Source organism: Stenella coeruleoalba (genome assembly GCF_951394435.1).
Source record: "Stenella coeruleoalba genome assembly, contig: scaffold_37, whole genome shotgun sequence".
NCBI classification, from domain to species: domain Eukaryota; kingdom Metazoa; phylum Chordata; class Mammalia; order Artiodactyla; family Delphinidae; genus Stenella; species Stenella coeruleoalba.
Window position 1 is genome coordinate 563,006 of NW_027645927.1, and position 27,373 is coordinate 590,378.

Consider the following 27,373-nt stretch of genomic DNA (forward strand, 5'->3'; position numbering starts at 1 on the left):
GAGTTGGGGTGCTGTATAAAAGCAGAGATTGACATGAGCACAGATAAAGTTCCTTAAGCCAAATATGGAATAGACAAGAGCTACTCCTTGCTCAACGAAATGGACTCAACACCGCATATTAAACGCCTAAGAATGTACCTGACTAGTAAGTATCTTAAAACCTATGGATTGCTATGTCTCCGAAACAGAATCAAGCATGTGTACAGGGGCATAAACGCAGCAGTGATAGGATTGGAGAGGTTCGGTGAGCAAATGAAGACCCTTTGAAGTCATATTGCATGGTACCCATTCCACGGGTTTCAACTACCCAGGTTTTAGGTATTCTTCCTTCAGCTAAAACATGCATGGGGAACCCAAGTATGATCAACCATGTGAACGGGAGACGTGTTCAAATATGTCTCAGTTTTCCTCCCCTGGTACTCGGGTGCAACATTCCAGACGCTTTACTAACACTCTCCCCACTTGGAGAGTCAGCGCCTTTAACCTCCTGTTTGGCCCAGTTTGCAATTTCTGCGGAAGATGAACAGGAATAGCGAGAACCAATGAGAGGCTAGCTGGAGGTGTCTGGACGGGCAAACTTAACTCTCATTTCCCACCAGGAAGAGGAAATAACCAAAGGCTCAGTGTGCCGTGCCGGGACCAGATTAGGGCCTGAAGCCATCCTGCGGTGTTGCGGCCAGGTCACAAGAAAGCGAGTTGAAGAAAGGAGCTCAGGGGCACTGTAATTCACAAACCTGCAGAGTTATAAATGACAGCTATCGTCCAAAAATAGACTGAAGTAAGGCTGCCAAGAGGACTTGAAAGCGGGGCAGAATTGCAGGAAACCGATTTCAGGAGGTAGACTGGAATTGCATTGAAAGCATAGGAAAAGAGGCAGAACGTCCACAATGATGCACTTGGCCAAAAAGGGCGTATGCGTTTTTTCCTGAATATATTCAGGAAAAAACGCATACGCCCTTTTTGGCCAACCAAGCAAGCTTGCAAAGGAAATCTGCACTACAATGAAGTCTCACTTCCCCCCGGTCAAAAGGGCCATCTGAAAAAAGTGTAAAATCCAGAAAGGCAGGACAGGCCATGGAGAACTGGGAGCCTTGTTATGCTGATGGGCGGGATGTAAATTGCCAACAGACACTCGGGAGAAGTGTATGGTGTTTCCTGAAACATCTAAAAAACAAAGCAACAGAACCTAGGGCACTTCCACTTATGGTCCTATAGCTTAGGGAAATTAAAATCAAAAAGACACAGCCACCCCAAAGTTTGGGACGCCTCTGTTTACAAGAACCTCGTTTACAATACAAGTTCAACATCGCAGGAAGTGAAAAATGGATAAAGAAGTTGTGGTATTTACTTACAAAGCAATATCACTCAGCAATGAAATCTGTGTCATCAGGCCCTTAGCAGCACAATGAGTGGATTCAGGTATGATGATTCTAACTGAAATAAGTCACACAGAAAAAGAAACATCATAAGATATCAGTAATACACGGAATGTAAACTTGGCTACACAGGAACTGAATTACAGAACAGAACAGGGTCTCAAATTTAGAAAACCAACTTATGCTTGCTTAAGGGTAAAGGTGAGTTGGGGTGCTGCATAAAACCAGAGATTGAAATGAGCACAAAGTTCCTTAAGCCAAATATGGAATAGACAAAAGCTATTCCTTGCTCAACGAAATGGACTCAACACCGCATATTAAACGCCTAAGAATGTACCTGACTAGTAAGTATCTTAAAACCTATAGATTGCTATGTCTCCGAAAGAGAATCAAGCATGTGTACAGGGGCATAAACGCAGCAGTGATAGGATTGGAGAGGTTCAGTGAGCAAATGAAGACCCTTTGAAGTCATATTGCATGTTACCCATTCCACGGGTTTCAACTACCCAGATTTTAGGTATTCTTCCTTCAGCTAAAACATGCATGTGGAACCCAGAGTATGATCAACCATGTGATCGGGAGACGTGTTCAAATATGTCTCAGTTTTCCGCCCCTGGTACTCGGGTGCAACATTCCAGTTGCTTTACTAACACTCTCCACACTTGGAGAGTCCGCGCCTTTAACCTCCTGTTTGGCCCAGTTTGCAATTTCTGCGGAAGATGAACAGGAATAGCAAGAACCAATGAGAGGCTAGCTGGAGGTGTCTGGACGGGCAAATTTAACTCTCATTTCCCACCAGGAAGAGGAAATAACCAAAGGCTCAGCGTGCCGTACCGGAACCAGATTAGGGCCTGAAGCCATCCTGCGGTGTTGCGGCCAGCTCAAAAGAAAGCGAGTTGAAGAAAGGAGCTCAGGGGCACTGTAATTCACAAACCTGCAGAGTTATAAATGACAGCTATCGTCCAAAAATAGACTGAAGTAAGGCTGCCAAGAGGACTTGAAAGCGGGGCAGAATTGCAGGAAACCGATTTCAGGAGGTAGACTGGAATTGCATTGAAAGCATAGGAAAAGAGGCAGAACGTCCACAATGATGCACTTGGCCAAAAAGGGCGTATGCGTTTTTTCCTGAATATATTCAGGAAAAAACGCATACGCCCTTTTTGGCCAACCAAGCAAGCTTGCAAAGGAAATCTGCACTACAATGAAGTCTCACTTCCCCCTGGTCAAAAGGGCCATCTGAAAAAAGTGTAAAATCCAGAAAGGCAGGACAGGCCATGGAGAACTGGGAGCCTTGTTATGCTGATGGGCGGGATGTAAATTGCCAACAGACACTCGGGAGAAGTGTATGGTGTTTCCTGAAACATCTAAAAAACAAAGCAACAGAGCCTAGGGCACTGCCACATATGGTCCTATAGCTTAGGGAAATTAAAATCAAAAAGACACAGCCACCCCAAAGTTTGGGACGCCTCTGTTTACAAGAACATCGTTTACAGTACAAGTTCAACATCGCAGAAAGTGAAAAATGGATAAAGAAGTTGTGGTATTTACTTACAAAGCAATATCACTCAGCAATGAAATCTATGTCATCAGGCCCTTAGCAGCACAATGAGTGGATTCAGGTATGATGATTCTAACTGAAATAAGTCACACAGAAAATGAAACATCATAAGATATCAGTAATACACGGAATGTAAACTTGGCTACACAGGAACTGAATTACAGAACAGAACAGGGTCTCAAATTTAGAAAACCAACTTATGCTTGCTTAAGGGTAAAGGTGAGTTGGGGTGCTGCATAAAACCAGAGATTGAAATGAGCACAGATAAAGTTCCTTAAGCCAAATATGGAATAGACAAGAGCTACTCCTTGCTCAACGAAATGGACTCAACACCGCATATTAAACGCCTAAGAATGTACCTGACTAGTAAGTATCTTAAAACCTATGGATTGCTAAGTCTCCGAAAGAGAATCAAGCATGTGTACAGGGGCATAAACGCAGCAGTGATAGGATTGGAGAGGTTCGGTGAGCAAATGAAGACCCTTTGAAGTCATATTGCATGGTACCCATTCCACGGGTCTTAACTCTCCAGGTTTAAGGTATTCTTCCTTCAGCTAAAACATGCATGTGGAACCCAAGTATGATCAACCATGTGAACGGGAGACGTGTTCAAATATATCTCAGTTTTCCTCCCCTGGTACTCGGGTGCAACATTCCAGACGCTTTACTAACACTCTCCCCACTTGGAGAGTCAGCGCCTTTAACCTCCTGTTTGGCCCAGTTTGCAATTTCTGCGGAAGATGAACAGGAATAGCGAGAACCAATGAGAGACTAGCTGGAGGTGTCTGGACGGGCAAATTTAACTCTCATTTCCCACCAGGAAGAGGAAATAACCAAAGGCTCAGCGTGCCGTGCCGGAACCAGATTAGGGCCTGAAGCCATCCTGCGGTGTTGCGGCCAGCTCAAAAGAAAGCAAGTTGAAGAAAGGAGCTCAGGGGCACTGTAATTCACAAACCTGCAGAGTTATAAATGACAGCTATCGTCCAAAAATAGACTGAAGTAAGGCTGCCAAGAGGACTTGAAAGCGGGGCAGAATTGCAGGAAACCGATTTCAGGAGGTAGACTGGAATTGCATTGAAAGCATAGGAAAAGAGGCAGAACGTCCACAATGATGCACTTGGCCAAAAAGGGCGTATGCGTTTTTTCCTGAATATATTCAGGAAAAAACGCATACGCCCTTTTTGGCCAACCAAGCAAGCTTGCAAAGGAAATCTGCACTACAATGAAGTCTCACTTCCCCCCGGTCAAAAGGGCCATCTGAAAAAAGTGTAAAATCCAGAAAGGCAGGACAGGCCATGGAGAACTGGGAGCCTTGTTATGCTGATGGGCGGGATGTAAATTGCCAACAGACACTCGGGAGAAGTGTATGGTGTTTCCTGAAACATCTAAAAAACAAAGCAACAGAGCCTAGGGCACTGCCACTTATGGTCCTATAGCTTAGGGAAATTAAAATCCAAAAGACACAGCCACCCCAAACTTTGGGATGCCTCTGTTTACAAGAACCTCGTTTACAGTACAAGTTCAACATCGCAGAAAGTGAAAAATGGATAAAGAAGTTGTGGTATTTACTTACAAAACAATATCACTCAGCAATGAAATCTATGTCATCAGGCCCTTAGCATCACAATGAGTGGATTCAGGTATGATGATTCTAACTGAAATAAGTCACACAGAAAAAGAAACATCATAAGATATCAGTAATACACGGAATGTAAACTTGGCTACACAAGAACTGAATTACAGAACAGAACAGGGTCTCAAATTTAGAAAACCAACTTATGCTTGCTTAAGGGTAAAGGTGAGTTGGGGTGCTGCATAAAACCAGAGATTGAAATGAGCACAGATAAAGTTCCTTAAGTCAAATATGGAATAGACAAGAGCTACTCCTTGCTCAACGAAATGGACTCAACACCGCATATTAAACGCCTAAGAATGTACCTGACTAGTAAGTATCTTAAAACCTATGGATTGCTATGTCTCCGAAAGAGAATCAAGCATGTGTACAGGGGCATAAACGCAGCAGTGATAGGATTGGAGAGGTTCGGTGAGCAAATGAAGACCCTTTGAAGTCATATTGCATGGTACCCATTACACGGGTCTCAACTCTCCAGGTTTTAGGTATTCTTCCTTCAGCTAAAACATGCATGTGGAACCCAAGTATGATCAACCATGTGAACGGGAGACGTGTTCAAATATGTCTCAGTTTTCCTCCCCTGGTACTCGGGTGCAACATTCCAGACGCTTTACTAACACTCTCCCCACTTGGAGAGTCAGCGCCTTTAACCTCCTGTTTGGCCCAGTTTGCAATTTCTGCGGAAGATGAACAGGAATAGCAAGAACCAATGAGAGGCTAGCTGGAGGTGTCTGGACGGGCAAATTTAACTCTCATTTCCCACCAGGAAGAGGAAATAACCAAAGGCTCAGCGTGCCATACCGGAACCAGATTAGGGCCTGAAGCCATCCTGCGGTGTTGCGGCCAGCTCAAAAGAAAGCGAGTTGAAGAAAGGAGCTCAGGGGCACTGTAATTCACAAACCTGCAGAGTTATAAATGACAGCTATCGTCCAAAAATAGACTGAAGTAAGGCTGCCAAGAGGACTTGAAAGCAGGGCAGAATTGCAGGAAACCGATTTCAGGAGGTAGACTGGAATTGCATTGAAAGCATAGGAAAAGAGGCAGAACGTCCACAATGATGCACTTGGCCAAAAAGGGCGTATGCGTTTTTTCCTGAATATATTCAGGAAAAGACGCATACGCCCTTTTTGGCCAACCAAGCAAGCTAGCAAAGGAAATCTGCACTACAGTGAAGTCTCACTTCCCCCCGGTCAAAAGGGCCATCTGAAAAAAGTGTAAAATCCAGAAAGGCAGGACAGGCCATGGAGAATTGGGAGCCTTGTTATGCTGATGGGCGGGATGTAAATTGCCAACAGACACTCGGGAGAAGTCTATGGTGTTTCCTGAAACATCTAAAAAACAAAGCAACAGAGCCTAGGGCACTGCCACTTATGGTCCTATAGCTTAGGGAAATTAAAATAAAAAAGACACAGCCACCCCAAAGTTTGGGACGCCTCTGTTTACAAGAACGTCATTTACAGTACAAATTCAACATCGCAGAAAGTGAAAAATGGATAAAGAAGTTGTGGTATTTACTTACAAAGCAATATCACTCAGCAATGAAATCTGTGTCATCAGGCCCTTAGCAGCACAATGAGTGGATTCAGGTATGATGATTCTAACTGAAGTAAGTCACACAGAAAAAGAAACATCATAAGATATCACTAATACACGGAATGTAAACTTGGCTACACAGGAACTGAATTCCAAAACAGAACAGGGTCTCAAATTTAGAAAACCAACTTATGCTTGCTTAAGGGTAAAGGTGAGTTGGGGTGCTGCATAAAACCAGAGATTGAAATGAGCACAGATAAACTTCCTTAAGCCAAATATGGAATAGACAAGAGCTACTCCTTGCTCAACGAAATGGACTCAACACCGCATATTAAACGCCTAAGAATGTACCTGACTTGTAAGTATCTTAAAACCTATGGATTGCTATGTCTCCAAAAGAGAATCAAGCATGTGTACAGGGGCATAAACGCAGCAGTGATAGGATTGGAGAGGTTCGGTGAGCAAATGAAGACCCTTTGAAGTCATATTCCATGGTACCCATTCCACGGGTTTCAACTACCCAGGTTTAAGGTATTCTTCCTTCAGCTAAAACATGCATGTGGAACCTAGAGTATGATCAACCATGTGAACGGGAGACGTGTTCAAATATGTCTCAGTTTTCGTACCCTGGTACTCGGGTGCAACATTCCAGACGCTTTACTAACACTCTCCCCACTTGGAGAGTCAGTGCCTTTAACCTCCTGTTTGGCACAGTTTGCAATTTCTGCGCAAGATGAACAGGAATAGCGAGAACCAATGAGAGACTAGCTGGAGGTGTCTGGACGGGCAAATTTAACTCTCATTTCCCACCAGGAAGAGGAATTAACCAAAGGCTCAGCGTGCCGTGCCGGAACCAGATTAGGACCTGAAGCCATCCTTTGGTGTTGCGGCCAGCTCACAAGAAAGCGAGTTGAAGAAAGGAGCTCAGGGGCACTGTAATTCACAAACCTGCAGAGTTATAAATGACAGCTATCGTCCAAAAATAGACTGAAGTAAGGCTGCCAAGAGGACTTGAAAGCGGGGCAGAATTGCAGGAAACCGATTTCAGGAGGTAGACTGGAATTGCATTGAAAGCATAGGAAAAGAGGCAGAACGTCCACAATGATGCACTTGGCCAAAAAGGGCGTATGCGTTTTTTCCTGAATATATTCAGGAAAAAACGCATACGCCCTTTTTGGCCAACCAAGCAAGCTTGCAAAGGAAATCTGCACTACAATGAAGTCTCACTTCCCCCCGGTCAAAAGGGCCATCTGAAAAAAGTGTAAAATCCAGAAAGGCAGGACAGGCCATGGAGAACTGGGAGCCTTGTTATGCTGATGGGCGGGATGTAAATTGCCAACAGACACTCGGGAGAAGTGTATGGTGTTTCCTGAAACATCTAAAAAACAAAGCAACAGAGCCTAGGGCACTGCCACTTATGGTCCTATAGCTTAGGGAAATTAAAATCAAAAAGACACAGCCACCCCAAAGTTTGGGATGCCTCTGTTTACAAGAACCTCGTTTACAGTACAAGTTCATCATCACAGAAAGTGAAAAATGGATAAAGAAGTTGTGGTATTTACTTACAAAGCAATATCACTCAGCAATGAAATCTATGTCATCAGGCCCTTAGCAGAACAATGAGTGGATTCAGGTATGATGATTCTAACTGAAATAAGTCACACAGAAAAAGAAACATCATAAGATATCACTAATACACGGAATGTAAACTTGTCTACACAGGAACTGAATTACAGAACAGAACAGGGTCTCAAATTTAGAAAACCAACTTATGCTTGCTTAAGGGGAAAGGTGAGTTGGGGTGCTGCATAAAACCAGAGATTGAAATGAGCACAGATAAAGTTCCTTAAGCCAAATATGGAATAGACAAGAGCTACTCCTTGCTCAACGAAATGGACTCAACACCGCATATTAAACGCCTAAGAATGTACCTGACTAGTAAGTATCTTAAAACTTATGGATTGCTATGTCTCCGAAAGAGAATCAAGCATGTGTACGGGGGCATGAACGCAGCAGTGATAGGATTGGAAAGGTTCAGTGAGCAAATGAAGACCCTTTGAAGTCATATTGCATGGTACCCATTACACGGGTCTCAACTCTCCAGGTTTAAGGTATTCTTCCTTCAGCTAAAACATGCATGTGGAACCCCGAGTATGATCAACCGTGTGAACGGGAGACGTGTTCAAATATGTCTCAGTTTTCCTCCCCTGGTACTCGGGTGCAACATTCCAGACCCTTTACTAACACTCTCCCGACTTGGAGAGTCAGCGCCTTTAACCTCCTGTTTGGCCCAGTTTGCAATTTCTGTGGAAGATGAACAGGAATAGGGAGAACCAATGAGAGACTAGCTGGAGGTGTCTGGACGGGCAAATTTAACTCTCATTTCCCACCAGGAAGAGGAAATAACCAAAGGCTCAGCGTGCCGTGCCGGAACCAGATTAGGGCCTGAAGCCATCCTGCGGTGTTGCGGCCAGCTCAAAAGAAAGCGAGTTGAAGAAAGGAGCTCAGGGTCTCTGTAATTCACAAACCTGCAGAGTTATAAATGACAGCTATCGTCCAAAAATATACTGAACTAAGGCTGCCAAGAGGACTTGAAAGCGGGGCAGAATTGCAGGATACCGATTTCAGGAGGTAGACTGGAATTGCATTGAAAGCATAGGAAAAGAGGCAGAACGTCCACAATGATGCACTTTGCCAAAAGGGCGTATGCGTTTTTTCCTGAATATATTCAGGAAAAAACGCATATGCCCTTTTTGGCCAACCAAGCAAGCTTGCAAAGGAAATCTGCACTACAATGAAGTCTCACTTCCCCCGGGTCAAAAGGGCCATCTGAAAAGAGTGTAAAACCCAGAAAGGCAGGACAGGCCATGGAGAACTGGGAGCCTTGTTATGCTGATGGGCGGGATGTAAATTGCCAACAGACACTTGGGAGATGTGTATGGTGTTTCCTGAAACATCTAAAAAACAAAGCAACAGAGCCCAGGGCACTGCCACTTATGGTCCTATAGCTTAGGGAAATTAATATCAAAAAGACACAGCAACCCCAAAATTTGGGATGGCTCATTTTACAGAAATCTCTTCTACGGCACAAGTTAAATATCCCAGAGAGCAAATAATGGATAAAGAAGTTGCGGTACTTCTGTACAACAGAATACCACTCAGCAATGAAATCTATGTCACCAGGCCCGTACCAGCATAATGATTGGATTGAGGCACGATGATTCTAAGTGAAATAAGTCACACAGAAAAAGAAACATCATAAGGTATCACTAATACACGGAATGTGAACTTGGCTACACATGAACTGAATTACAAAACAGAACAGGGTCTCAAGTTTAGAAAACCAACTTATGCCTGCTTAAGGGGGAAGGTGAGTTGGGGTGCTGCATAAAAGCAGAGTTTGAAATTAGCACAGATACCGTTCCATAAGCCAAATATGTAATAGACAAGAGCTACCCCTTGCTCAACGAAATGGATTCAACAATGAGGTATCACCTCACACCTGGTAGAATAGGCATCATTGAAAATCTACAAACAAAAAATGCTGGAAAGGGTGTGGAGAAAAGGAACCCTCTTCCACTATTGTTGGGAATATAAATTGATACAGTCATTATGGAGAACAATATGGAATTTCTTAAGAAACTAACAATAGAATTACCATATGATACAGCAATCCCAGTACTGGACATATACCCAGACAAAACCATAAATCAAAAAGAGTCATTCACCGCAATGTTCATTGCATCCCTATTTACAATATCGAGGTAATGGAAGCAACCTAAATGCCCACAGACAGACGAATGCATAAAGCTGTGGTACATATATAAAATGGAATATTACTAAGCCATGAAAAGGAATGAAATTGGGTCATTTGTAGAGACGTCGATGGATCTAGAGACTGTCATACAGAGTGAAGTAAGTCAGAAAGAGAAAAACAAATCTTGTATATTCATGCATATATGTGGAACCTAGAAAAACTGTACAGATTAACCATTTTGCAAGGCATAAATAGAGCAACAGATGTAGACAACAAACGTATGGACAACAAGGGGGGAAAGCTGTTGGGGGGGTGGTGGTGAGAGGAGTTGAGAGACTGGGATTGGCATGTATACATTTATATGTATAAAATAGATAACCAATAAGAACCTGCTGTATAAAAATATAAAATAAAATTCAAAATTAAAAAGAAGTAAAATTTAAAAATAAAACAGAAAAAACAATTATTCCCTGCACATACATGTATTTATATGAATAAATTATTTCCATGCTTATATCTGTAAATACAAAAAAGAGGAATAAAATCTACCTTGAACCAAAAACGAAAAAGAGAAAAAAAACACAGAACCCACCAGTTACACAGAGGAAAACCGTATCAGGGCACTTGCTCCAGTTGTAAACAATTCTGAAGTTGGTCAGTGGTGGGGAATCGTCTCCCATTCAGCCAGCAGCCCCCACGCAACAAGCGTCCTCATTGCAAAGCTGGGGCACCGTGCCGAGGCATCTGTGAGTAAACGTGAGCTGAGCCCCAGGCCAGTTGCTGCTGAACTATTCCCACCCGTCCCAGGTAAAACACCTGAATATATACAAGGACTTGAAAGCCTAGAGGAAGGGCCATAGAGCCACACGAGTGACAGCATGCCGGCCGACTTGGTGCCTGCAGGCCAGCCAGGATGGTCCTGGCCCTGGGTGCTCTTCTGGAAGATTTCCATTTCCCTGCCTGAGATACCCGTCCTGTCCCTGCCCCCACTGCTTTTTTCCTTCCTCACCTCTGCCCAGGGAGAAATTCCAGCAGCAGGTATGGGTGACACATCCTCTTCTTTAGCAGGTGGCAGCCTGGCAACTGCTGCAGAAAGTCCAGCAGAGCCCCACTCACACTGGGCCACCCACAAAGCCGTGGCCTCTCACTCCCTCCCACCAGCCCAGCCCCGAGACTGCTGACAGGGCAGAGAAAATGGCGTCAGGCACGGCTGCAGGGGCTCTTGCTGCCTGGAGTGGTATTTATATTGATCTCAACCCAGGCACACCTGGGGAGGGCTGGCCGGCACGGTAAGGCTGCCCAGGTCAGCCAATCATCACCCCTCAGGGGCTCACAGTTGCAGAAAATGGAACTTGCTGAACCGGCCAGGTCCAAGGAACAGGTGTGGGCTCCTGAGAGTCAGGATAGACAAGGGGCTGCAGCTTTGGCTTGTTTTCTAATCATTTTATCTGGCCCATGAGTGGGAGACAACTTCAAGAAAACCCTCTCCTAATGAGAGGAACCCAGGAGTCAGGCAGAGGAGGGGTGGGTGGTGGTTGGAGACAGAGGCCTGGTGCCCCGGGTGCAGTGGAAGTCTCTGGAAGACCAGGTGGAGGGAGGCCTCACGGAGTGATGCCCAGGGTCACAGACCTGTCGCAGCTGCTGTTTGTTAGTTCAAGTCCTGCTCTGAGGTGCTCTGTGTCAGCTCTGAGCGACAGGTGAGCTGGGGGTGCTCTGCAATGAGGGCTATGTGCACGGTTCCTGTGTGCCCAGCCCTGCCACGGTACCTGCAAGGGTAGCTCTGTATCCTGGGAGGGGCCTGACCACGAGAGCCCCGTGGGCTGGGGTGGGGGTGGGGTACCTGCCCAGGTGAGCTCCATATTCTGGGATTGGTCTGACCACGAGAGCCCCATGCGCTGCTGGGGACCTGGTAAAGGATGTCAGGACAGTCAGTGAAGACACCGAGGATATACCTCCAGTTGCTCCTAATTCCTACACCCTGCTGGTCATTCTACCAACCACCAGGACATGGTATTCTGTATTAGTCTTCAATGATGCCTTCTTTTGTATTCCATTAGTCCCAGAGTCACAAGAAATTTTGGCTTGTGAGTGGCAGGACTCCACATACAACTAAAACAATACTTCCGGGCCGTCTGGCCCCAAGGGTGCAAAAATTCCCACACCATCTTTGGGGAAAGCTTAGCTAAAGACCTAAAAGTTCTACCTCTGGAAAAGGAAACCCTCCTTCAATATGCAGACGACATTCTGATCACCAGCCCTACTAAGGAGGCCTCTGAACTACCAAGCCAATAAAGGATAGAAGTTGTCCAAGAAAAAGCTCAAATATCACAGACTGCGGTGACCTGCCTGGGCTTCATTCTCACAGAAGGTCAGAGAAGCCCATCCCAGGAAAGGGAAGAAACCATTTTCAGCCTTACCCCTTTCTAAAACTAGAAGACAGCTTAGGGGTTCCTGGGGAGGCCAGGGTTTGCTGCTTCTGGATCCCTAACTACAGTCTACTAGCTGGGCCTCTATATGAAACACTGAAAGGAAAAGATGATGATCCTTTTGAATAGAATCCAGAAGTGGCCTTTCAAGAATGGAAAGAGCAGTCAATTCAGACCCTTGCCCTGGAACTCCCTAATTTAGCTAAACCCTTTGACCTTTACATTCCCGGTGAAAGGTGAATCGCCATTGGAGAATTAGTGCAAAAACTGGGACCGCTTGAAATGGAACAATGCAAGAATGCCATCCAGGTAGGATAAACTACGGTCACTAAGGGGCTTGGCCCACTGCCACATCTGGCCAAGATACTGGCGGTATCTAAAAACCTGGAAATCAGCAGCCCAAAAGGCCACCTCCCTCCTAAGGGAAAAGGACCCCACGTGGTGATCCTAACCACCAACCATGCCCTGAAGTTGCAGGGTTCGCTCCGTGGGCACACCGACCTCGAGTGAGGAGGCCCTCCAACTCCAACATCCAGAGGGATAACCGGGGGCAACAGGGCACCATGACGACTCGTGTGAACATCACTTGACCTGGAGTTTCTCTCATAAAACAACAAGAGTGTGTCCCAAAAGAGTAGACTACTGCTTGCAGGACTTACTGCACCCAGAGGGGAGCTAATAATCTTGGCGGGGGAACAGTATACCACACTGTCACCATAGAAAAGCCTACAGACACCGTGATGATGGTGGCCAATAAGACCGGCTGGACTCCTGTTTACTTCAAAAGGCTGTTGACTCAGTAGCCATCATGGTCCTTGGTCACCACTGACCCTGGACTGTCTGGGAGTTGAGCGGGCAGGGCTCTGACACCTGGTGCTGTTTGTACGTTAATTCAGGGGCCTAACTGAAGAAAGCGCAGACTACTGGTCAGAGCATCTAGGCTGGCAGAGACGGTCAGCCTAAGGTGGCCGAACAAATGTGGGGCGGGGTGAAACCGGCCCCCACAGCGTCTCTGCACATCTCTTTCCTGGACCCTTAAAGGTCATTAGAATCTATAACACTTCCAATGCTGGTGCTCAGGTGGACGAGCAGGGAGGCAGGGGTCCTGGGGACAATCAACGTCACCGGGAGGCTGCTGGGGAGAAGCTCTGACCCTCGCCCCAGGGTATGAGGGCTCCCAACTCAGCACTCAGCAGTTACAGAAGAAGGGTCTGCACCCTCAGCACTCCAAGAATGAGGAATGGGACAAAAGGCAGAGGAGGGGTTTGTCCCCAGCAAAGCCCATTAAAAATCCCTGGGAGATAAAAATAGAATCTGGGCAATAAAGTCAAGTCTAACCTTTTTTATCCTTTGTGCTTTGTCTAATTTCACGTGCTCCTAGGGTCCCGCATGCAGAGGTTCCACACCCGGCACTTCAGACCAGATTTCCTAGTGCAGAATGGCTGGGTCGACACCTCAGCTCCTGGGGCCCAGTGCAGACTCCACGATATAGAGCCTGAGCTACAGCCAACCCGGCCCTCGAGAGCTCCGCCGCCTCCCTCCCTCCCACTGACTCTGACAGGATCTCTACACAGCAGCCCAGCCCACAGCCCACGGGGTAGTGCATGCTCTCACCTCTCCATTCTCTGATCAAAATATAAAGTTTCCTTTGCTTGTGAACCAAACTCAGTCTCGATCTGTTGGCCCCAATGACACTGGGCAGGGGGACACTTGTTGGGGTCCACTCTGGAGGATCAGTAACAGAAATTGAGACTATTGTAACCTCAATGAACAGATGTGTGAGCCAAACTGTAGTTAACATAGAACAGTGTATAAGGCTCGGGTAAAATAAGATGTTTTTAACACTTCCATTTGATATTTCCATCACTTTTTATAAGCAAGTTCAGTGAAAAGGTTTGTCTTATTTGTCAGGTCAATATTAGAGAAACGAAGTGATTTCTTTCCAAGGATGTACAGCTAATAATCTTGGTTAAACCTTCAATCTTGTTTTAAATGCTTTTCCATTGAAAATGATACCTCTCTTTCAGCTCCCCCATTTCTGAGAAGTATAAAATCTTATAATTTATTATTACCAAAGGGGAAAGGTGGGAGGAGGGATAAATTAACAGTTTGGAATGAACACATACACACTGCTATGTATAAAATAGATCATCAACAAGGAACTACTGTATAGCACAGGGAACTACACTCAACATTTTGCAATAACCTATAAGGGGAAATAATCTGAAAAAGAATAGATATTTTTATTGACATCATCTATCAATGACAGTTAAAGTGTAGCCTAAGGGAAGCTGGTGGTGAGTGCTTCTGACCCTGAAGACTTCAATCATCTAAAGTTTGGACTCTGCCTACTTCCCAAGGCCCTTAATGAACATATGTGTAGCCGTAGCTTAAAAACTTCCCCAGTTTGGGTTTCGGGGAGACACTGATTTTGAAAAAGCCCTGGTGTTCTCCTTACATGAATGGGACTCTTCCTACTGCTAAAACATGTCTGTCACACCCAGAGGATGGTATACCGTCTGATCGGGAAGAGTTTGGAAAAGGCATCTCATCTCCTCATCTCCTGGTGCTCGGGTTCACCCCTCCAGCGTCTTTACTAACAGTCTCCCCACTTGGAGATGTCAGCACTGTCAACATCCTGTTGCGTACAGTTTGGAATTTGTCCAGAGGATGAAGCGGAAGGATGAGGAACAATGAGAGACAAGTCCTAGGTGTTCAGACAGGCACATGTCACTCTAATTTCCAATCAGGAAGACGAATTGACCAAAGGCTAGGGTTGCCCATGGAAACAGTATAGGGCTTGAGGAAATCCCGCTGCTTTGTGGCCAGTTCCCATAAACACGAGTTGAACAATGGAACTCAGGGGCAGTAAAATTCACAAAACTGCAGAGTTGAAAATATCCATCACTGAAAAATGTCTTGAGGAAAGTCAGAGAAAAGGACTTGTAAGCAAGGGAGAATGGCAGGAAAGGGATTTGAGGAGGTAGAAAGGACTCGCCATTAAGCACAAGAAAAGGAGCTGAACATTGCCAACATTGCCAACATTGCAGTTGGCCAAAAAGGGTGTATGCATTCTTTTCTGTATATATTCAAGAAAAGGGCATACACTTTTTTAGCCAACCAAACAGGTGGGCACTGGAAGTCAATACTACAAAAGATATCACTTCGCATCAGTCAGAAGAGCCATCCTCATAAAGCGTAAACAACAGAAATGCAGGACAGGGCAACGAGAAGAGGGAGCCCTGTGAGACTTATAGTGGAAATGTATATTGCCAACGGCCATTCTGGAGAAGTGTATTGTGTTTACTAAAGCATCTAAAAAATGAGCTACAGAGCATAGGGCACTTGCACTCATGGGCGTATATCTTGGGAAAAACAAAAATCGAGAGGACACAGGCACCCCAATGTTTACCCCCTCTCTGTTTAAAAGATCCTCAACTAGGATATAACTTAAATGTCTCTGGAGGGAAAAAATGGATAGAGATGTGGTACTTAGGTAGAGTGGAATATTATTCAGCCTGGAAATCAATGAAATATGGCCAGTTGTAACAACTCCGGAGGAGTTACGTATGATCATTCTAAGTGACAGAATTCAAAAAGAAAAAGACACATATCATAAGATATCACTTAAAGGTGGAATCCAAAATGGCTACACATGAAATAAATTACAAAACAAAAACATAGTCAAATATGTAGAAAACACGCATAAGGCTGCTAAACGGGAAAGGTGGGGAGGGGTGAGGCATCATCCAGGAGGTTGAAATTAGCAAAGATACCATTCCAAATACCAAACTGATAATCAACAAGGCCTACACGGTAGCTAAAAGAACTGCACTCAGCACACTCAAGTCACCGGAAAAGAATATATACGACTGGTAAGAATCTGAAAAAGAATTTATTGATGTCTCTCTGTACGCGAATCAAGTGGATGTACAGCAGCAAGAAACAGAGCTTTGAAAATCAGCTGTAACCAATATAGTAATAAATTGAAAAAAATAAACGACAGAGAGACAGAGAAAACCTCTTACAACTTTTCCTCAGGGACGGTGATGCAACATGGATTGAACACATCTAGACCCACAGCAGGATGAGACATAAGGCTGGAAACTGTTTGCGCTAAGAGAAATGTGAGGTTGGGTGAGGAAATGCACACCCTTTAAAGTAATACTACCTGGTACCCATTCAATGGGTCCCAAATCTGCAGGTTCAAGGGATCTTCCTACAGCTAAAACATGCATGGAAAACCCAGAGGACTGTACACCATGTGATCGGGAGATGTGTCTAAAATGCACCTCATTTATCCTCTCCTGGTGCTCCTGTTCACCATTCCAGCCACGCTACTTAGAATCTCCCCACTTGGAGAATCAGCACATTTAAACTTCTGTTTCACACATTTTGCAAATTGTGAGGAGGATGAACGGGAAGAGGGGGAACCAATGAGAGAAGAGTTGTAGGGGTTTGGACGGGCACATATCACTCTAATTTCCCATTAAGAGTAAGAATTAAAGAAAGGCTCAGCCTGCCTCGCCGGAGCCAAAATAGGGCCTGAAGCAATCCTGCGGGTTTGAGGCCAGCTCACAAAAGAGCAACTTAAAAAATGGAGCTCAGGGTCACTGCAATTCACAAACCTGCAGAGTTATAAATGAAAACTAACGTCCAAAAATATGTTGAGGTAAGGCAAAGAAGAGGATCTGAATGCAAGACAGAATTGCAAGAAACAGATTTCAAGAGATAGATTGGACTCGTCTTTAACGCACATGAAAAGCGGCAGAATTTCGACAATGATGCAGTTGGCCCAAAAGGGCGTATGCGTTTTTTCCTGATTATATCCAGGAAAAAACGCATACGCACTTTATGGGCAACGAAGCAAGCAAGCAATGCAAATGTGCACAACAAAGAAGTCTCACTTCCCACCGGTCAAAAGGGCCATCCTAAAAAATTGTAAAAACCAGAAATGCAGGACAGGCCATGGAGAACAGGGAGCCTTTATACGCTGATGGGCAGTGTGTGAACTGCCGAGAGCCACTCTGGAGAAGTGTATGGTGGTTCCTAAATCATCTAAAAAACAGAGCTACAGAGCATAGGACACTTCCAATCATGGGAGTATATCTAGGGAAGTCTAAAAATCAACAAGACACAAGCACACCACAGTTTAGGGCTACTCTGTTTACAAGAACCTCAACTTCAGTACACCTTAAATATCCCAGGAAAGAGAACAATGGATAAAGAAGATGTGGTACTTATGTACAATGGAATATCTCTTCACCATGAAATCAATGTAATAAGGCTAGTAGAAGGATAAAGAGTGGATTTAGGTCCGATAATACTACTTGAAATAAGTCAAACAGAAAAAGAAACATATCATAAGATATCACTTATAGAGGGAGGGTAAATATGGCTGCACAAGAAATGAATTACAGAACAGAACAGTGTCTCACATTTAGAAAACACACTTATGTCAGCTTAAGGGGAAAGGAGAGGTGGGGTGATGCATAAAACCAGAGTTTGAAATTAGCACAGATACCGTTCAATAAACCAAATAGGTATTAGACAAGATCTACACCTTGCTCAATGAACAGGCCTCAACACACCCTATACACCGCAGAGAAATATATCTGAGGAATAAGAATCTTAAAACCCATGTATTGATATATCTCCATAAGGGAATCAAGTGTGTGCAGAGCGGCACAAACACAGCAGTGAAAAGGAGCTAAACCCCATTATAGAAATAAATTTTAAAAACAAAACGCTGAAACAATGAAAGAGAGAAAAATTCTTACAAAATTCGCTCAGGGGCTGTGATGCAACCTGGATTGACCACATATAAACCCACAGCTGGATAAGACATAAGGCTGGACACTTGGGGCTGACAGGATTGGTGAGCTTTGGTGAGCAACTGCCGAAAGTTTAATGCAATACTTCATGCTACTCAGTCCAAGGGTCCCAACACTCCAGGTTGAAGGGAATCTTCCTACAGCTAAACCATGCTTGGGAAACCCAGCGACTGGTATACCATATGATCGGGAAAGGTTTCTAAAACGCACCTCATTTTTCCTCTCCTGGGGCTCCGGATCGACATTCCAGCCGCTTTACTAACAACATCCCCACATGGAGTCAATGCCTTTAAGTTCTGGTATCGCACAGTCTGCAGTTAGTGCAGAGGATGAATGGGAATAGGGGGAACCAGTGAGAAACTAGCTGTAGCGGTTTCAATGGGCACATGTCACTCTAATATCACATCAGTAAGAAGAATTAACCAAAGGCACAGCAGGTGCCCCAGAAGAAAAATAGGGCTTCAAGGAATCCTGTGGTTATGGGGCAATACCACAAAAATAAGAGCTACAAAATGGAGCTAAGGGCCACTGCAATTCAAAAACCTGCAGAGTTATAAAGGCCAACTATTTTTAAAAAATATATTGAGGTAAGGCTATGAAGAGGCATTGAAAGCAAGGCAGAATTGCAGGAAACCGATTTCAGGAGGTAGACTGGAATTGCATTCAAAGCATATGAAGAGAGTCAGAAACTCGACAATGATGCACTTGGCCAAAAAGGGCGTATGTGTGTTTTCCTGAATATATTCAGGAAAAAACGCATACGCACTTTTTGGCCAACCAAGCAAGCTTGCAAAGGAAATCTGCACTACAATGAAGTCTCACTTCCAACTGGTCAAAAGGGCCATCTGAAAAAAGTGTAAAATCCAGAAAGGCACGACAGGCCATGCAGAACTGGGAGCCTTCTTATGCTGATGGGCAGGATGTAAATTGCCAACAGCCACTCTGGAGAAGTGTATGGTGTTTCCTGAAACATCTAAAAAACAAAGCAACAGAGCCTAGGGCACTTCCACTTATGGTCCTATAGCTTAGGGAAATTAAAATCAAAAAGACACAGCCACCCCAAAGTTTGGGACGGCTCTGTTTACAAGAACCTCATTTACAGTACAAGTTCAATATCGCAGAAAGTGAAAAATGGATAAAAAACTTGTGATACTTACGTACAATGCAATATCACTCAGCAATGAAATCTATGTCATCAGGCCCGTAGCAGCATAATGAGTGGATTCAGGTATGATGATTCGAACTGAAATAAGTCACACAGAAAAGAAACATCATAAGGTATCACTAATACACAGAATGTGAACTTGGCTACACATGAACTGAATTACAAAACAGAACAGTGTCTCAAGTTTAGAAAACCAACTTATGCTTGCTTAAGGAGGAAGGTGAGTTGGGGTGCTGCATAAAACCAGAGATTGAAATGAGCACAGATAAAGTTCCTTAAGCCAAATATGGAATAGACAAGAGCTACTCCTTGCTCAACGAAATGGACTCAACACCCCATATTAAACGCCTAAGAATGTACCTGACTAGTAAGTATCTTAAAACCTATGGATTGCTATGTCTCCAAAAGAGAATCAAGCGTGTGTACAGGGGCATAAACGCTGCAGTGATAGGATTGGAGAGGTTCGGTGAGCAAATGAAGACCCTTTGAAGTCATATTGCATGGTACCCATTACACGGGTCTCAACTCTCCAGGTTTTAGGTTATTCTTCCTTCAGCTAAAACATGCATGTGGAACCCAGAGTATGATCAACCATGTGAACGGGAGACGTGTTCAAATATGTCTCAGTTTTCCTCCCCTGGTACTCGGGTGCAACATTCCAGATGCTTTACTAACACTCTCCCGACTTGGAGAGTCAGTCCCTTTAACCTCCTGTTTGGCCCAGTTTGCAATTTCTACGGAAGATGACCAGGAATAGCGAGAAACAATGAGAGACTAGCTGGAGGAGTCTGGACGGGCAAATTTAACTCTCATTTCCCACCAGGAAGAGGAATTAACCAAAGGCTCAGCGTGCCGTGCCAGAACCAGATTAGGGCCTGAAGCCATCCTGCGGTGTTGCGGCCAGGTCACAAGAAAGCGAGTTGAAGAAAGGAGTTCAGGGGCACTGTAATTCACAAACCTGCAGAGTTATAAATGACAGCTATCATCCAAAAATAGACTGAAGTAAGGCTGCCAAGAGGACTTGAAAGCGGGGCAGCATTGCAGGAAACCGATTTCAGGAGGTAGACTGGAATTGCATTGAAAGCATAGGAAAAGAGGCAGAACGTCCACAATGATGCACTTGGCCAAAAAGGGCGTATGCGTTTTTTCCTGAATATATTCAGGAAAAAACGCATACGCCCTTTTTGGCCAACCAAGCAAGCTTGCAAAGGAAATCTGCACTACAATGAAGTCTCACTTCCCCCCGGTCAAAAGGGCCATCTGAAAAAAGTGTAAAATCCAGAAAGGCAGGACAGGCCATGGAGAACTGGGAGCCTTGTTATGCTGATGGGCGGGATGTAAATTGCCAACAACCACTCGGGAGAAGTGTATGGTGCTTCCTGAAACATCTAAAAAACAAAGCAACAGAACCTAGGGCACTTCCACTTATGGTCCTATAGCTTAGGGAAATTAAAATCAAAAAGACACAGCCACCCCAAAGTTTGGAACGGCTCTGTTTACAAGAACCTCGTTTACAGTACAAGTTCAACATCGCAGAAAGTGAAAATTGGATAAAGAAGTTGTGGTATTTACTTACAAAGCAATATCACTCAGCAATGAAATCTATGTCATCAGGCCCTTAGCAGCACAATGAGTGGATTCAGGTATGATGATTCTAACTGAAATAAGTCACACAGAAAAAGAAACATCATAAGATATCAGTAATACACGGAATGTAAACTTGGCTACACAGGAACTGAATTACAGAACAGAACAGGGTCTCAAATTTAGAAAACCAACTTATGCTTGCTTAAGGGGAAAGGTGAGTTGGGGTGCTGCATAAAACCAGAGATTGAAATGAGCACAGATAAAGTTCCTTAAGCCAAATATGGAATAGACAAGAGCTACTCCTTGCTCAACGAAATGGACTCAACACCGCATATTAAACGCCTAAGAATGTACCTAACTAGTAAGTATCTTAAAACCTATAGATTGCTATGTCTCCGAAAGAGAATCAAGCATGTGTAAGGGGCATAAACGCAGCAGTGATAGGATTGGAGAGGTTCGGTGAGCAAATGAAGACCCTTTGAAGTCATATTGCATGGTACCCATTCCACGGGTTTCAACTACCCAGGTTTTAGGTATTCTTCCTTCAGCTAAAACATGCATGTGGAACCCAGAGTATGATCAACCATGTGATCGGGAGACGTGTTCAAATATGTCTCAGTTTTTGTACCCTGGTACTCGGGTGCAACATTCCAGACGCTTTACTAACACTCTCCCGACTTGGAGAGTCAGTCCCTTTAACCTCCTGTTTGGCCCAGTTTGCAATTTCTGCGGAAGATGAACAGGAATAGCGAGAACCAATGAGAGACTAGCTGGAGGTGTCTGGACGGGCAAATTTAACTCTCATTTCCCACCAGGAAGAGGAATTAACCAAAGGCTCAGCGTGCCGTGCCGGAACCAGATTAGGGCCTGAAGCCATCCTGCGGTGTTGCGGCCAGGTCACAAGAAAGCGAGTTGAAGAAAGGAGCTCAGGGGCACTGTAATTCACAAACCTGCAGAGTTATAAATGACAGCTATCGTCCAAAAATAGACTGAAGTAAGGCTGCCAAGAGGACTTGAAAGCGGGGCAAAATTGCAGGAAACCGATTTCAGGAGGTAGACTGGAATTGCACTGAAAGCATAGGAAAAGAGGCAGAACGTCCACAATGATGCACTTGGCCAAAAAGGGCGTATGCGTTTTTTCCTGAATATATTCAGGAAAAACGCATACGCCCTTTTTGGCCAACCAAGCAAGCTTGCAAATGAAACCTACACTACAATGAAGTCTCACTTCCCCCCGGTCAAATGGGCCATCTGGAAAAAGTGTAAAATCCATAAAGGCACGACAGGCCATGGAGAACTGGGAGCCTTCTTATGCTGATGGGCGGGATGTAAATTGCCAACAGCCACTCTGGAGAAGTGTATGGTGTTTCCTGAAACATCTAAAAAACAAAGCAACAGAGCCTAGGGCATTTCCACTTATGGTCCTATAGCTTAGGGAAATTAAAATCAAAAAGACACAGCCACCCCAAAGTTTGGGACACCTCCGTTTACAAGAACCTCGTTTACCATACAAGTTCAATATCACAAAAAGTGAAAAATGGATAAAGAACTTGAGGTACTTACGTACAATGCAGTATCACTCAGCAATGAAATCTATGTCATCAGGCCCTTAGCAGGATAATGAGTGGATTCAGGTACGATGATTCTAACTGAAATAAGTCACACAGAAAAAGAAACATCATAAGATATCACTAATACACGGAATGTAAACTTGACTACACAGGAACTGCATTCCAAAACAGAACAGGGTCTCAAATTTAGAAAACCAACTTATGCTTGCTTAAGGGGAAAGGTGAGTTGGGGTGCTGCATAAAACCAGAGATTGAAATGAGCACAGATAAAGTTCCTTAAGCCAAACATGGAATAGACAAGAGCTACTCCTTGCTCAACGAAATGGACTCAACACCCCATATTAAACGCCTAAGAATGTACCTGACTAGTAAGTATCTTAAAACCTATGGATTGCTATGTCTCCAAAAGAGAATCAAGCGTGTGTACAGGGGTATAAACGCAGCAGTGATAGGATTGGAGAGGTTCGGTGAGCAAATGAAGACCCTTTGAAGTCATATTGCATGGTACCCATTACACGGGTCTCAACTCTCCAGGTTTAAGGTATTCTTCCTTCAGCTAAAACATGCATGTGGAACCCAAGTATGATCAACCATGTGAACGGGAGACGTGTTCAAATATGTCTCAGTTTTCCTCCCCTGGTACTCGGGTGCAACATTCCAGACGCTTTACTAACACTCTCCCGACTTGGAGAGTAAGTGCCTTTAACCTCCTGTTTGGCCCAGTTTGCAATTTCTGCGGAAGATGAACAGGAATAGCGAGAACCAATGAGAGGCTAGCTGGAGGTGTCTAAACGGGCAAATTTAACTCTCATTTCCCACCAGGAAGAGGAATTAACCAAAGGCTCAGCGTGCCGGGCCGGAACCAGATTAGGGCCTGAAGCCATGCTGCGGTGTTGCGGCCAGGTCACAAGAAAGCGAGTTGAAGAAAGGAGCTCAGGGGCACTGTAATTCACAAACCTGCAGAGTTATAAATGACAGCTATCGTCCAAAAATAGACTGAAGTAAGGCTGCCAAGAGGACTTGAAAGCGGGGCAGAATTGCAGGAAACCGATTTCAAGAGGTAGACTGGAATTGCATTGAAAGCATAGGAAAAGAGGCAGAACGTCCACAATGATGCACTTGGCCAAAAAGGGCGTATGCGTTTTTTCCTGAATATATTCAGGAAAAAACGCATACGCCCTTTTTGGCCAACCAAGCAAGCTTGCAAAGGAAATCTGCACTACAATGAAGTCTCACTTCCCCCCGGTCAAAAGGGCCATCTGAAAAAAGTGTAAAATCCAGAAAGGCAGGACAGGCCATTGAGAACTGGGAGCCTTGTTATGCTGATGGGCCGGATGTAAATTGCCAACAGACACTTGGGAGAAGTGTATGGTGTTTCCTGAAACATCTAAAAAACAAAGCAACAGAGCCTAGGGCACTTCCACTTATGGTCCTATAGCTTAGGGAAATTAAAATCAAAAAGACACAGCCACCCCAAAGTTTGGGACGCCTCTGTTTACAAGAACCTCGTATACAGTACAAGTTCAACATCGCAGAAAGTGAAAAATGGATAAAGAAGTTGTGGTATTCACTTACAAAGCAATATCACTCAGCAATGAAATCTATGTCATCAGGCCCTTAGCAGCACAATGAGTGGATTCAGGTATGATGATTCGAACTGAAATAAGTCACACAGAAAAAGAAACATCATAAGATATCAGTAATACATGGAATGTAAACTTGGCTACACAGGAACTGAATTACAGAACAGAACAGGGTCTCAAATTTAGAAAACCAACTTATGCTTGCTTAAGGGTAAAGGTGAGTTGGGGTGCTGCATAAAACCAGAGATTGAAATGAGCACAGATAAAGTTCCTTAAGCCAAATATGGAATAGACAAGAGCTACTCCTTGCTCAACGAAATGGACTCAACACCCCATATTAAACGCCTAAGAATGTACCTGACTATTAAGTATCTTAAAACCTATGGATTGCTATGTCTCCGAAAGAGAATCAAGCATGTGTACAGGGGCATGAACGCAGCAGTGATAGGATTGGAGAGGTTCGGTGAGCAAATGAAGACCCTTTGAAGTCATATTGCATGGTACCCATTACACGGGTCTCAACTCTCCAGGTTTAAGGTATTCTTCCTTCAGCTAAAACATGCATGTGGAACCCCGAGTATGATCAACCGTGTGAACGGGAGACGTGTTCAAATATGTCTCAGTTTTCCTCCCCTGGTACTCGGGTGCAACATTCCAGACCCTTTACTAACACTCTCCCGACTTGGAGAGTCAGCGCCTTTAACCTCCTGTTTGGCCCAGTTTGCAATTTCTGCGGAAGATGAACAGGAATAGGGAGAACCAATGAGAGACTAGCTGGAGGTGTCTGGACGGGCAAATTTAACTCTCACTTCCCACCAGGAAGAGGAAATAACCAAAGGCTCAGCGTGCCGTGCCGGAACCAGATTAGGGCCTGAAGCCATCCTGCGGTGTTGCGGCCAGCTCAAAAGAAAGCGAGTTGAAGAAAGGAGCTCAGGGTCTCTGTAAATCACAAACCTGCAGAGTTATAAATGACAGCTATCGTCCAAAAATAGACTGAAGTAAGGCTGCCAAGAGGACTTGAAAGCGGGGCAGAATTGCAGGATACCGATTTCAGGAGGTAGACTGGAATTGCATTGAAAGCATAGGAAAAGAGGCAGAACGTCCACAATGATGCACTTTGCCAAAAGGGCGTATGCGTTTTTTCCTGAATATATTCAGGAAAAAACGCATACGCCCTTTTTGGCCAACCAAGCAAGCTTGCAAAGGAAATCTGCACTACAATGAAGTCTCACTTCCCCCAGGTCAAAAGGGCCATCTGAAAAAAGTGTAAAACCCAGAAAGGCAGGACAGGCCATGGAGAATTGGGAGCCTTGTTATGCTGATGGGCGGGATGTAAATTGCCAACAGACACTTGGGAGATGTGTATGGTGTTTCCTGAAACATCTAAAAAACAAAGCAACAGAGCCTAGGGCACTTCCACTTATGGTCCTATAGCTTAGGCAAATTAATATCAAAAAGACACAGCAACCCCAAAATTTGGGATGGCTCTTTTTACAGAAATCTCTTCTACGGCACAAGTTAAATATCCCAGAGAGCAAATAATGGATAAAGAAGTTGCGGTACTTCTGTACAACAGAATACCACTCAGCAATGAAATCTATGTCACCAGGCCCGTACCAGCATAATGAGTGGATTGAGGCACGATGATTCTAAGTGCAATAAGTCACACAGAAAAAGAAACATCATAAGGTATCACTAATACACGGAATGTGAACTTGGCTACACATGAACTGAATTACAAAACAGAACAGGGTCTCAAGTTTAGAAAACCAACTTATGCCTGCTTAAGGGGGAAGGTGAGTTGGGGTGCTGCATAAAAGCAGAGTTTGAAATTAGCACAGATACCGTTCCATAAGCCAAATATGTAATAGACAAGAGCTACCCCTTGCTCAACGAAATGGATTCAACAATGAGGTATCACCTCACACCTGGTAGAATAGGCATCATTGAAAATCTACAAACAAAAAATGCTGGAAAGGGTGTGGAGAAAAGGAACCCTCTTCCACTATTGTTGGGAATATAAATTGATACAGTCATTATGGAGAACAATATGCAATTTCTTAAGAAACTAACAATAGAATTACCATATGATACAGCAATCCCAGTACTGGACATATACCCAGACAAAACCATAAATCAAAAAGAGTCATTCACCGCAATGTTCATTGCATCACTATTTACAATATCGAGGTAATGGAAGCAACCTAAATGCCCACAGACAGACGAATGCATAAAGCTGTGGTACATATATAAAATGGAATATTACTAAGCCATGAAAAGGAATGAAATTGGGTCATTTGTAGAGACGTCGATGGATCTAGAGACTGTCATACAGAGTGAAGTAAGTCAGAAAGAGAAAAACAAATCTTGTATATTCATGCATATATGTGGAACCTAGAAAAACTGTACAGATTAACCATTTTGCAAGGCATAAATAGAGCAACAGATGTAGACAACAAACGTATGGACAACAAGGGGGGAAAGCTGTTGGGGGGGTGGTGGTGGGAGGAGTTGAGAGACTGGGATTGGCATGTATACATTTATATGTATAAAATAGATAGCCAATAAGAACCTGCTGTATAAAAATATAAAATAAAATTCAAAATTAAAAAGAAGTAAAATTTAAAAAATAAAACAGAAAAAACAATTATTCCCTGCACATACATGTATTTATATGAATAAATTATTTCCATGCTTATATCTGTAAATACAAAAAAGAGGAATAAAATCTACCTTGAACCAAAAACGAAAAAGAGAAAAAAAACACAGAACCCACCAGTTACACAGAGGAAAACCGTATCAGGGCACTTGCTCCAGTTGTAAACAATTCTGAAGTTGGTCAGTGGTGGGGAATCGTCTCCCATTCAGCCAGCAGCCCCCACGCAACAAGCGTCCTCATTGCAAAGCTGGGGCACCGTGCCGAGGCATCTGTGAGTAAACGTGAGCTGAGCCCCAGGCCAGTTGCTGCTGAACTATTCCCACCCGTCCCAGGTAAAACACCTGAATATATACAAGGACTTGAAAGCCTAGAGGAAGGGCCATAGAGCCACACGAGTGACAGCATGCCGGCCGACTTGGTGCCTGCAGGCCAGCCAGGATGGTCCTGGCCCTGGGTGCTCTTCTGGAAGATTTCCATTTCCCTGCCTGAGATACCCGTCCTGTCCCTGCCCCCACTGCTTTTTTCCTTCCTCACCTCTGCCCAGGGAGAAATTCCAGCAGCAGGTATGGGTGACACATCCTCTTCTTTAGCAGGTGGCAGCCTGGCAACTGCTGCAGAAAGTCCAGCAGAGCCCCACTCACACTGGGCCACCCACAAAGCCGTGGCCTCTCACTCCCTCCCACCAGCCCAG

The 27,373-nt window shown here is 44.3% G+C and overlaps 2 long non-coding RNA genes across 3 annotated transcripts in view; both read right to left on the reverse strand.

Moving 5' to 3' along the window:
* The window catches only part of LOC307181460, a 617,204-nt gene that overhangs the window by 203,928 nt on the left and 385,903 nt on the right, over window positions 1-27,373 (reverse strand). The window lies entirely within an intron of this gene.
* LOC307181463 lies at window positions 10,245-19,360 on the reverse strand. The gene is made up of 3 exons (XR_013826830.1): window positions 19,275-19,360; window positions 13,898-14,008; window positions 10,245-10,601 (listed from the first exon to the last, which is right to left on the reverse strand). It is a non-coding gene; the product is annotated as an uncharacterized lncRNA (long non-coding RNA).